This window comes from Dasypus novemcinctus, chromosome 3 (genome assembly GCF_030445035.2).
Source record: "Dasypus novemcinctus isolate mDasNov1 chromosome 3, mDasNov1.1.hap2, whole genome shotgun sequence".
In the NCBI taxonomy this organism is placed as follows: Eukaryota; Metazoa; Chordata; class Mammalia; order Cingulata; family Dasypodidae; genus Dasypus; species Dasypus novemcinctus.
Genome location: NC_080675.1, coordinates 20,528,108 through 20,538,576, shown reverse-complemented (window position 1 = coordinate 20,538,576; position 10,469 = coordinate 20,528,108). Strand labels below are relative to the sequence as shown.

General features: G+C 37.6%; 1 pseudogene; it reads left to right on the top strand.

Annotated features, from left to right (window-relative positions):
• The first annotated feature begins 6,208 nt into the window (after positions 1–6,208).
• LOC139437620 (uncharacterized) lies at positions 6,209–9,011 on the top strand (annotated as a pseudogene).
• Positions 9,012–10,469: the final 1,458 nt, after the last annotated feature.

The window sequence follows — 10,469 nt, the reverse complement described above, 5'->3', positions numbered from 1 at the left end:
ACTCATTTCCTTTGATATGCACAACTCTTCCACCTTATGCATAAAATTATTATCCTAATTTCTAAGAAGAGAAAACTATGGCACGATGTAATTTGCTCAAGATTACACTATTTGAATGGCACAGCCAGAGCCCAATCCATAATCTTACCTCAAGTCTCACTGTTTTTCATGTGTTATAGCAAAATCAGTAGACATACTATTCTCTTAGTTCTTTTGCAATCATTTAGCTTATATTTTGCATACTTATTTTGTTTGGTGCTTTACCAGTTATTTATTTTGCTTTCAACATGTCATTCCTGTTTTGATTCTAGAGGGAAAAAACTTACATATTAAGCCATTCATTTGCCTATTCATACACTGAAAAAGCATTTGGTAAGAATCTTCTCTCAAAGATAAAGTTTAGCAAGAAGAGTGAAAACATTGTCTTTACCTTCAAGGAATCCAACTCTAGTCATGCAGAGGAAATGAGACACATACAGAATCTTGCATCTCAAAGTTGCATAGTCCTATACAACATTTCTATGCTAATGACTCCAAATGTATGTACCCAGTACTAACTGATCCACTGAAGATCAGACTGACATACAAATGCCTGCTTGATATCTCTACCCAACAAAAAAGCTTTGCAAACTTAACGTGGACAAAACAGAACTCTTGATTTACCACAAACACTCTCTCCAACACTGTCCCTCTACTAGTCTTCACAGACGTGGCAAAGAGTGATGCTATCCACCTAGTTGTTCCTGCCAAAATCGAAGAAGCATCCTTGAGTCCTCTTCATCTCCCAACCTTTGCATACAAATGCATCAACAATTCCTGCCAGCTTCACTTTCAAAACACATCCTTGATCTAAATATTCCCCACTCCTTTCCTAACATCCTAGTTGAAACTACTGCCATCTCTTCTCTAGACTACTGAAACAACTTTTTAACTCTTCTAGCTTTCTTTCACATCTACACATAAATCATTAAAATTGAGATAAAATTTACATTCAGTTAAAATGTCCTGATTATTAAGTTTACAATTTGAAGACTTCTTATAAATGATTACACTCATCCCAATCAAGATATCAAGCATTTTCTTCACACTTCTTTATGGCCCCTTCTAGTCTATCCCACCCCCACCTTCTTTAGACAACCACTATTTTGACTTCCTCATTATAGATTCGTTTGTGTGCTTTTTAGCAAATATAAATGGAAGCATACTGTGTGTGTTATTTTGTAACTGACTTTCTCAACATAATGTTGGTGAGTTTCTTTCATATTTTTTACATATATCAGTAATTGGTCTTTTTATTGCTGAGGAAATTCCATTGTGTAAATAAACAGCAATATGTGTAGCTACCATCGCACTGATGAATGTTAGGTTGTTTCCAGTTTTGTGCAATTTTTAATAAAGCTGCAATGAAAATCTGGGTTCCAATCTATGTGTGGACATGTGTTCTTTTCAACGTCCTTTGATGAACAAAGACTTTTAATTTAGCTAAAGTCCAATTTATCTTTGTTTCTCTCTTTTGATTTTCAGTATGTTTTTGTGTATTGATTAAAAAGTCTTCACCAAGCTCAAGGACCTGAAGATAATCTTTCACTTTTTTCTAGAAATTAACCATACTGGCTTCTATGTTTTGTCCATGATACAACTTCTATTAATTTTTAAAAATATATTTTTATTGACATATATCATTCACACATGAACATGCATAAACAATAAGTGTATAGATTGTGAACTCACAAAGTAAACATGCATAACATTTTACTCATATACCACCCCTCTACCAACACTTTGCATTGTTGTGAAACACTTGTTACAAACTATGTAAGAGCATCATCAAAATATTACTAATAACTATAGTCCTTATCTTTCATTTTGTATATTTTTCCCCTAACCCACCCTATTTTTTAAAAATATTTTTTTATTACAGAAGTTGTGAACTTACAAAATAATCATGCACATGTGTAGAATTCCCATATAACACCCTTTCACCAACACACCACACCACATCATGGTGGAATATTTGTTACAGATTATGCGATAATAACAGACTAGTATCATCAACCATGGTCCATAGCATATATTTGACACACTTTTTCCATACATCTCCATTATCAACGCAGAACATCTTTGGCATTGATGCAAGAATATTATAGTTTTGCTGTTAAGCACATCCGTAGGGCACACCAACTGTATTTTTCCCATGCTTCTCCACATTCCCACTACCCTGCAATAGTGGTGTACATCTACTCTAGCTCACAGAAGGACACTCTTGCATTTGTACCCTCAACCACAATTTTCATCCACCTCTGGGTTCTCTGTGTTATTCACTCTCTACATTATTCTTTGGCTTTCTTTCAATTGACATTTTCTTCCCCAGACTACCCTTTTCAGCCACAATCCCATTTATAAACCAGCTGATACTGACTACTATGTGTTTTACCATCAACTATCACTTTCTACACTTTTACAATCAAGTTGATTAAAACTTTTAATACATTAAGCATCAGTAGTTCTTCTCGACCCTCCTCTTATCTCTTAATAACCTGTACTCTAGATTTTAACTCCATGTGTTTATATTTTGTAGTTCATATTAATGAGACCATGTAATATTTGCCCTTTTGTCTCTGGCTTACTTTGCTTAGTATAATGTCTTCAAGATTCATCCATGTTATCATATGCATCCAGATTTCATTTCTTCTTACTGCAGCATAGTATTCCATCATATGTACATATATTTTGTTTATCTATTCATTGATTGATGGACACTTGGGTTGTTTCCATCTTTTGGCAATTGTGAATAATGCCACTATGAACATCATTGTACAGATGTCTGCTTGTGTCATAGATTTTAGTTCTTTTGGGTATATACCTAGTAGAGGAATTGCTAGATAATATGGCAGTTCTATATTTAGCTTACTGAGGAACCACCAAACTGTCTTCCACAGAGGTTGCACCATTTTACACTCCCACCAACAGAGAAGGAGTGTTCCTATTTCTCCACATCCTCTCCAGCACTTACTGTTGTCAGTTTTTTATTAAAATGGCCATTCTATGTGGTGTTAGATGATATTTCATTGTTTTGATCTGCATTTCCCTAATAGGTAGTGGTATAGAAGTTTTTTTCATGGGCTTCTTGGCCATTTATATATCCTCTTTGGAGAAATGGCTATTTAAATCTTTTGCCCATTTTTTAATTGGATTGCTTGCTCTTTTATTGTTGAGTTGCATGATCTATTTATATAAAATGGAAATCAAATCCTTATTGAATATGCAGTTTCCAAATATTTTCTCCCATTGAGTGGGCTGCCTTTTCACCTTCTTGATAAAGTCCTTTGAATCACAGAAGTATTTAAATTCAGGAGGTCCCATTTATTCATGTTTTCTTTTGTTGCTTATGCTTTCAGTGTAAGGTTTAAGAATCCACCCCCTACCACCAGGTCTTGAAGATGTTTCCCAACATTTTCTCTCAGGAACTTTATGGTACTTGTTTTCATATTTAGGTCTTTGATCCATTTTGAGTTCATTTTTGTATAAGGTGTGAGATAGGGGTCTTCTTTCTTTCTTTTGGCTATGGATATTCAGTTCTCCAAGCACCATTGTTTGAATAGACTGTTCTGTCCTAACGGGGTGAGTTTGACAGGCTTTTCAAAAATCACTTGGCCATAGATGTGAAGGTCTGTTTCTGAATCATCAATTCATTTCCATTGGTCTGTATGTCTATCTTTATGCCAATACCATGCTGTTTTTACCACTGTAGTTAGGTAACATGATATTAGGTCTGGAAGTGAGAGTCCTCCAAATTCACTTTTTCTTTTTTAAGATGTTCCGACTATTTGGGACCTCTTACCCTTCCAGATAAATTTGATAATTGTGTTTTCCATTTGTTTAAAAAATGCTGGTGGAATTTTTATTGGGATTGCTTTGAATCTGTATATCAATTTGAGTAGACTTGACATCTTAATGATATTTAATCTTCTGATACAGGAGCTTGGAATGTTCTTCCAATTAGTTATGTCTTTATTAAATATCTTTTAGCACTGCATTATAGTATTCTGGATACAAATGTTTTACATCCTTGGTTAAATTTATTCCTAAATATTTGACTCTTTTAGCTGCGATCATAAATGGAATTTTTTCCTGACTTCCTCCTCAGATTGTGCATTAGAATTGTATAGAAACACCACTGATTTTTGTGTATTGATCTTGTATCCTAGAGCTCTAATGAAATCATTTATTAGCTCTAGCTGTTTTGCTGCACATTTTTCAGGACTTTCTAGATATAGGATCATATCATGTGTGAATAGTGACAATATTATTTCTTCCTTTCCAATTTGGATTCCTTTTATTTCTTTTTCTTGCCTGATTGCTCTAGCTAGAACCTCTTGCACTATATTGAACAACAGTGGTGCCAGTGTGCCAGTACAGATCCTTGTCTTGTCCCTGATCTCAACAGGAAAGCTTTCAGTCATTCACCATTGAGTACAGGGTTGGCTGTGGGTTTTTACATATGCTTTTTATCATGTTGAGAATGTTTCCTTCAATTCCTACCTTTTATAGTATTTTTATCAAGAAAGGATACAGTATATTGTTAAATGTCTTTTCTGCATCAGTTGATAAGATCATGCACTTTTTCTTCTTTGATTTATTAATGTGATGTATTGTAGTTGTTGGTTTTCTTGTGTGGAACTACCCTTGAATGCCTGGTATAAAACCCACTTGATCATGATGAGTAATTTTTTTAATATGTTGTTGGATTCAATTAGCAAGTATTTTTGTTGAGGATTTTTGCATCTTTATTTATTAGAGAAATGAGTCTGTAATTTTCTTTTTTCTTTTTTTGGTAATATCTTAATCTGGCTTTTGTATTAGGGTGATATTGATTTCATAGAATGAGTTTGATAGCATTCCTTCTTGTTCAGTTTTTTGGAAGAGCTTGAGTAAGATTGGTATTAAATCTTCTTTGAATGCTTGGTAGAACTTACCTGTGAAACCATCTAGTCCTGTGCTTTTCATTTTGGGGATGACTGTTTCATCTCTTTAGTTGTGATTGGTTTGTTGAGGTTATTCTATTTCTTCTAGGGTCAGTGTAGGTTGTTTGTACATTCCTAGGAATTTTTCCATTTCATCTATACTGTCAAGTTCCTTTGAATAAAGTTGTTCATAGTATCTTCTTATGATCTCTCTTATTTCTGTGCTGTCAGTAGTAATGTCCCCATTTTCATTTTTTATTTCATTTATTTGCATATTCTCTTTCTTAGTCAGTCAAGATAAATGTTTGTTGATTTTGTTAATCTTCTTGAAGAACCAACTTTAGTGTTTTAAACTCACTCTATGTTTTGTTGTTGTTGTTGTTGTTCTCAATTTCATTTATTTCTGCTCTGATCTTTATTTCATTCCTTCTACTTGCTTTGGAATTAGTTTGCTGTTCTTTTTCTAATTTCTCCAGCAGTGTAGTTATGGCATTGATTTTAGCTCTTTTGTCTTTTTTAATATAAGCATTGAGGGCTGTAAATTTTCCTCTCAACACTATCTTCACTGCATCCCATAAGATATCTCATTGTCATTCATCTCAAGATATTTATTGATTTCTCTTGGAATTTCTTCTTTGGCCTACTGATTATTTAAGACAGTGTTGTATAATCTCCATATATATGTGAATTTTCCCTTCTTTTGCTGCTTGTTGATTTCCAACTTTATTCCACTATGACCAGAGAAAGTGTTTTGTATAATTTAGATTTTGTTGAATTTTTTGAGATCTGCTTTGTGACCCAACATGGATAGACATATGGTCTATCCATGAACATTTGAATAGAATGCATATCCTGATGCTTTGGGATGCAATGTTCTGTATATGTCTCTTAGGTTTAGTCCATTTATCATATAATTCAAGCTCTCTGTTCCTTTATTGGTCTTCTGCCCAGAAGTTCTATTCAATGCTGAGAGTGGTGTATTGAAGTCTCAAAGTATTATTGTAGAGATGTCTATCTCTCCCTTCAGTTTTGTCAGTGTTTGCTTCACATATCTTGTGGTGTCCTGGTTAGGTGCATATACATTTATGATTGTTATTTCTTCCTTTTATTAATATGTAATGTCCTTCCTTGTCTCTAATAACAGTTTGGCTTGAAAGTCAATATCATCTGATATAAGTATAGCTACCCCAGCTTTTTTTTCTTTTTGGTTACTACATGCATGGGATATCTTTTTTCAAACTTCCATGTTCCATCACTGTGGTCCACCAGTCAGAGTAGGGGCTTATGGAGGTGAGGTCCATCTCACAGTTGGTCCAGTGGGTCCCTAGACCCATTCTGTGCTTATTTCCCGAGTTCCAGAATGCATAATTGGAATAGACATTCTCAGCAACTGGCAAAATTCCCACATTGGATCCCTGACTTGTGGAGTGAGGGCTATTATGGTTGGAAAGGCCAAGTGGAAGCCACTAGAACTGCCCCTACCTAGCAAAATAGTAAACCAAAAGCAACACTGGAATCCTGGAGGGACTGCAGAAATTAGTGCCACCATCAAGAATTTGAAGGATGCAGGGGTGGTGATTCACAACACATCCCCATTCAACTCTCCTATTTGGTCTTTATAGAAAACAGATGGATCTTGGAGGATAACAGTAGATTATTATAAACTTAACCAGGTGGTGACTCCAATTCCAGCTGCTGTCCCAGAAGTGGTATCATTGCTTGAGCAAATCAACATGTCCCCTGATACCTTGTCTGTAGCTGTTGATTTGGCAAATGCTTTTTTCTCAGTTGCTATTAGTAAGGACAACCAAAAACAGTTTGCTTTCAGCTGGCAAGGTCAGCAGTATACCTTCACTGTCCTGCCTCAGGGGTATATCAACTCTTCAGCCCTATGTCATAATATTGTCTGCAGGGACCTTGATCATCTCTCCCTCCCATAAGACATCACCTTGGTCCATTATATTGATGATATTATGTTGATAAGACCTAGTGAGCAAAAAGTAGCAAAGGCTCTAGACTTATTATTAAGGCATTTGCGTGAGAGAGGATGGGAGATAAATCCAACTAAAGTACAAGGTCCTTCCACCTCAGTGAAATTTCTAGGTATCCAGTGGTGTGGGGAATGTTGAGATATCCCTTCTAAAGTGAAGGATAAGCTGTTGCATCTCGCCCCTCCTGTGACCAAAAAAGAGCCACAATGCTTAGTTGGTCCCTTTGGATTGTGGAAACAACACATTTCTCATTTGGTTATGCTACTCTGGCTCATTTACCAGGTGACCATAAAATCTGCTAGCTTTGATTGGGGACCAGAACAAGAAGTCTCTGTGTCAGGTGCTGCATTAACACTTGGGCCATATGTTCCAGCAGATCCAATGGTGCTGGAACTTTCAGAGGCAAATAGAGGTGCTGTATGGAGTCTTTGGAAGGCCCCTATAGGAGAATCACAATGCAGACCCTAGGATTTTGGAGCAAAACTCTCCCATCCTCTGTAGCTAAATACTCCCCTTTTAAGAAACAGCTTTTGGCCTGCTACTGGGCCTTAGTGGAGACTGAATGCTTAACCATAGACCATCAAGTTATCATGAGACCTGAGCTGTGTATTATGAGCTGGGTATTATCTGACCCACCAAACATAAAGTTGGGTGTGCACAGCAGCACTCCATAATAAAGTGGAAGTGATATATATGAGATAGGGCTCAAGCGGGTCCTGAAGGCACAAGTAAGTTACATGAGGAACTAGTCCATAATCCCATGGTCACCACCCAAGCCATGTGACCTTCTCTTTCCCAGTCCACAGCTTTGGCTTCCTGGGGAGTTCATTACAATCAGTTGACTGAGGAAGAGAAATCTCAGGTCAGGTTTACAGATGGTTCTATATGATATGCAAGTACCACATGAAAGTGGACAGCTGCAACACTGCAACCCCTTTCTGGGGTATCCCTGAAGGACAGTGGTGAGGGCAAACCCTCCCAGTGGGCAAAACTTTGAGCAGTGCACCTGGTTGTTCATTTTACCTGGAAAAAGAAATGGCCAGAGTTGTATTTGTATGCTGATTCATGGGCTGTTGCCAATGGTTTGCCTGGATGGTAAGGGATTTGGAAGGAACATGACCGAAAATTTGGTGACAAAGAGGTCTGGGGAGGAACTATGTGGATAGACATTTTTGCATGGGCATAAAACATGAAAATATTTGTGTTCCATGTGAATGCTCACCAGGTGGTGACCTTAGTAGAGGAAGATTTTAGTAATCCAGTGGATAAGATGACCTGCTCTGTGGTTAATGCTCAGCCTCTTTCCCCAGCCACTCCTGTCATTGCCCAATGGGTTCATGATCAAAGTGGCCATGGAGTTAGGGATGGAGGTTATGCATGGGCTCAGCAATATGGACTTCCCCTTACCAAGGCTGACTTGGCTACTGCCACTGCTGAGTGCCCAATCTGCCAGCAGCAGAGAACCACACTCAGTCCCTGATATGGCACCATTCCTTGAGTGACTAGCCTGCTACTTAGTGGTAGGTTGAGTACATTGGATCACTTCCACCATGGAAAGGGCAGTGATTTATTTTAGCTGAAATAGACACATACTCTGGATATCAGTTTACATTTCCTAAAAGCAATGCTTCTTCCAAAACTACCATCCGTGGACTTACCAAATGTCTTATCTACCACCATGGCATTCCACACAGCATTGCTTTAGATCAAGGAACCCATTTCATAGCAAACGATGTGCAAGAATGGGCACATACCCATGGAATTCACTGGTCTTACCATGTTCCCCTGCTGAAGCAGGATGTTCCCCACCCTGAAGCACCTGGATTGATATAACAGTGGAATGGTCTTTGAAGACTCAATTACGGTGCCAACTATGTGGCAATACCTTGCTGGGCTGGGGCAATGTTCTCCAGGAGGCTGTGTATGCTCTAAATCAACATCCACTCTATGATGCTATTTCTCCCAAAACAGGATCCATGGGTCCAGGAATCAAGGGTTGGAAATGGGAGTGGTACCACTCACTATTACCCCTAGTGACCCACTAGGAAAATTTTAGTCCCAAAAGGAGGAATATTATCACCAGGGAGCACAACAATGATTCCATTGAACTGAAAGTTAATACTGCCACCTGGCCACTTTGGGCTCCTCTTACCTCAGAACCAACAGTCCAAGAAGGGAATACTGTACTTGCTGGGGTGATTGATCCTGATTATCAAGGGGAAATAGTACTGCATCTACATAATGAGGGTAAAGAAGAGTTTGCCTGGAATACAGGAGATCCTCTAAGGTATCTCTTAGTACTGCCAAGTCCTATGATTAAAGTCAATGGGAAATTGCAAGAACCCAATTCAAGCAGGACTAATAATGGCCCAGAATCTTTAGGAATGAAAGTTTGGGTTACCCCACCAGGCAAAGAACCACTGCCAACTGAAGTGCTTGCTGAGGGTAATAGAAACATGGGTAGTGGAATTGATAACTATGAATTTCGACCATGTGATCAGTTACAGAAATGAGCACTGTAGTGGTCAAGAATCTTTCTTCCTTGTTTCCTTATGATGATGATTGTATATGTACTCAAAAAGAATTTCTTTCTCTTCTTCCCCAAACTTTTCCCTTTTCATATAACAAGTTGTATCCATTTCATGTCATAATATTTGAGGATGTCAAGTTTAAGAATGAATATTACCCAAAAAAGTTGCATTCTATTTTGTATGGAATTAATGCATTTCTGGTTGTACACAGGAGAGTTGAACATTGTAAGGTGGAAATATATGTGTGTGTGTGTGTGTGTGTGTGCGTGCATGTTTGTTACCATTTTTACTTAGAGACTAAGTATGGTTTAGGTAACATGTATAGTTGCCAAGTTGACAAGAGGTGGACTGTGATGGTTAGTCTAATGTGTCAACTCAGCCAGTTCATTGTGCCTAGTTGTTTGACCAAAGCAAGCACTGGGCTAACTATAATATAAGGGCACTTATGGACTTTAATCACCATTGACTTTACTGCAGTGGTAAATCATAGATAGACAATTACAATTACACCAATCAGGGAGATTGTCATGAGCAATGAGTGACATTTTATCCAATCAGTTGAATGCCTTAAAAGGGGAATGATTCCAGCATTGAATGAGAATTTCCCAGCTCCCCTTTGGACAGTCACCAACTTCCAGAACTCAGGAACCTTCAATGAACTTTCATTGGAGTCCCTGGTTGCAGCCTGCCTAAGGAACCTGGACTTGTGCATCCCACAGTAACATGAGAGACTCATAAAATCGCATACTATTGACAGATTTCTCTTGTTGATTTTTTTTCCTAGAGAGCCCTGACTAATACACTGGATATAAAATTCTTAGTTGTCAGTTTTTCTCTTGCAGTTTCTTAAATACATCATACCACTGTCTTCTTGCCTCCAAGGTTTCTGATGAGAAATAGGCACTTAATCTGATTGTGTATCCCTTATATGTTGCTCATTGATTTTCTCTTGCTGCTCTCAGAATTCTCTCTTTGTCTTTGGC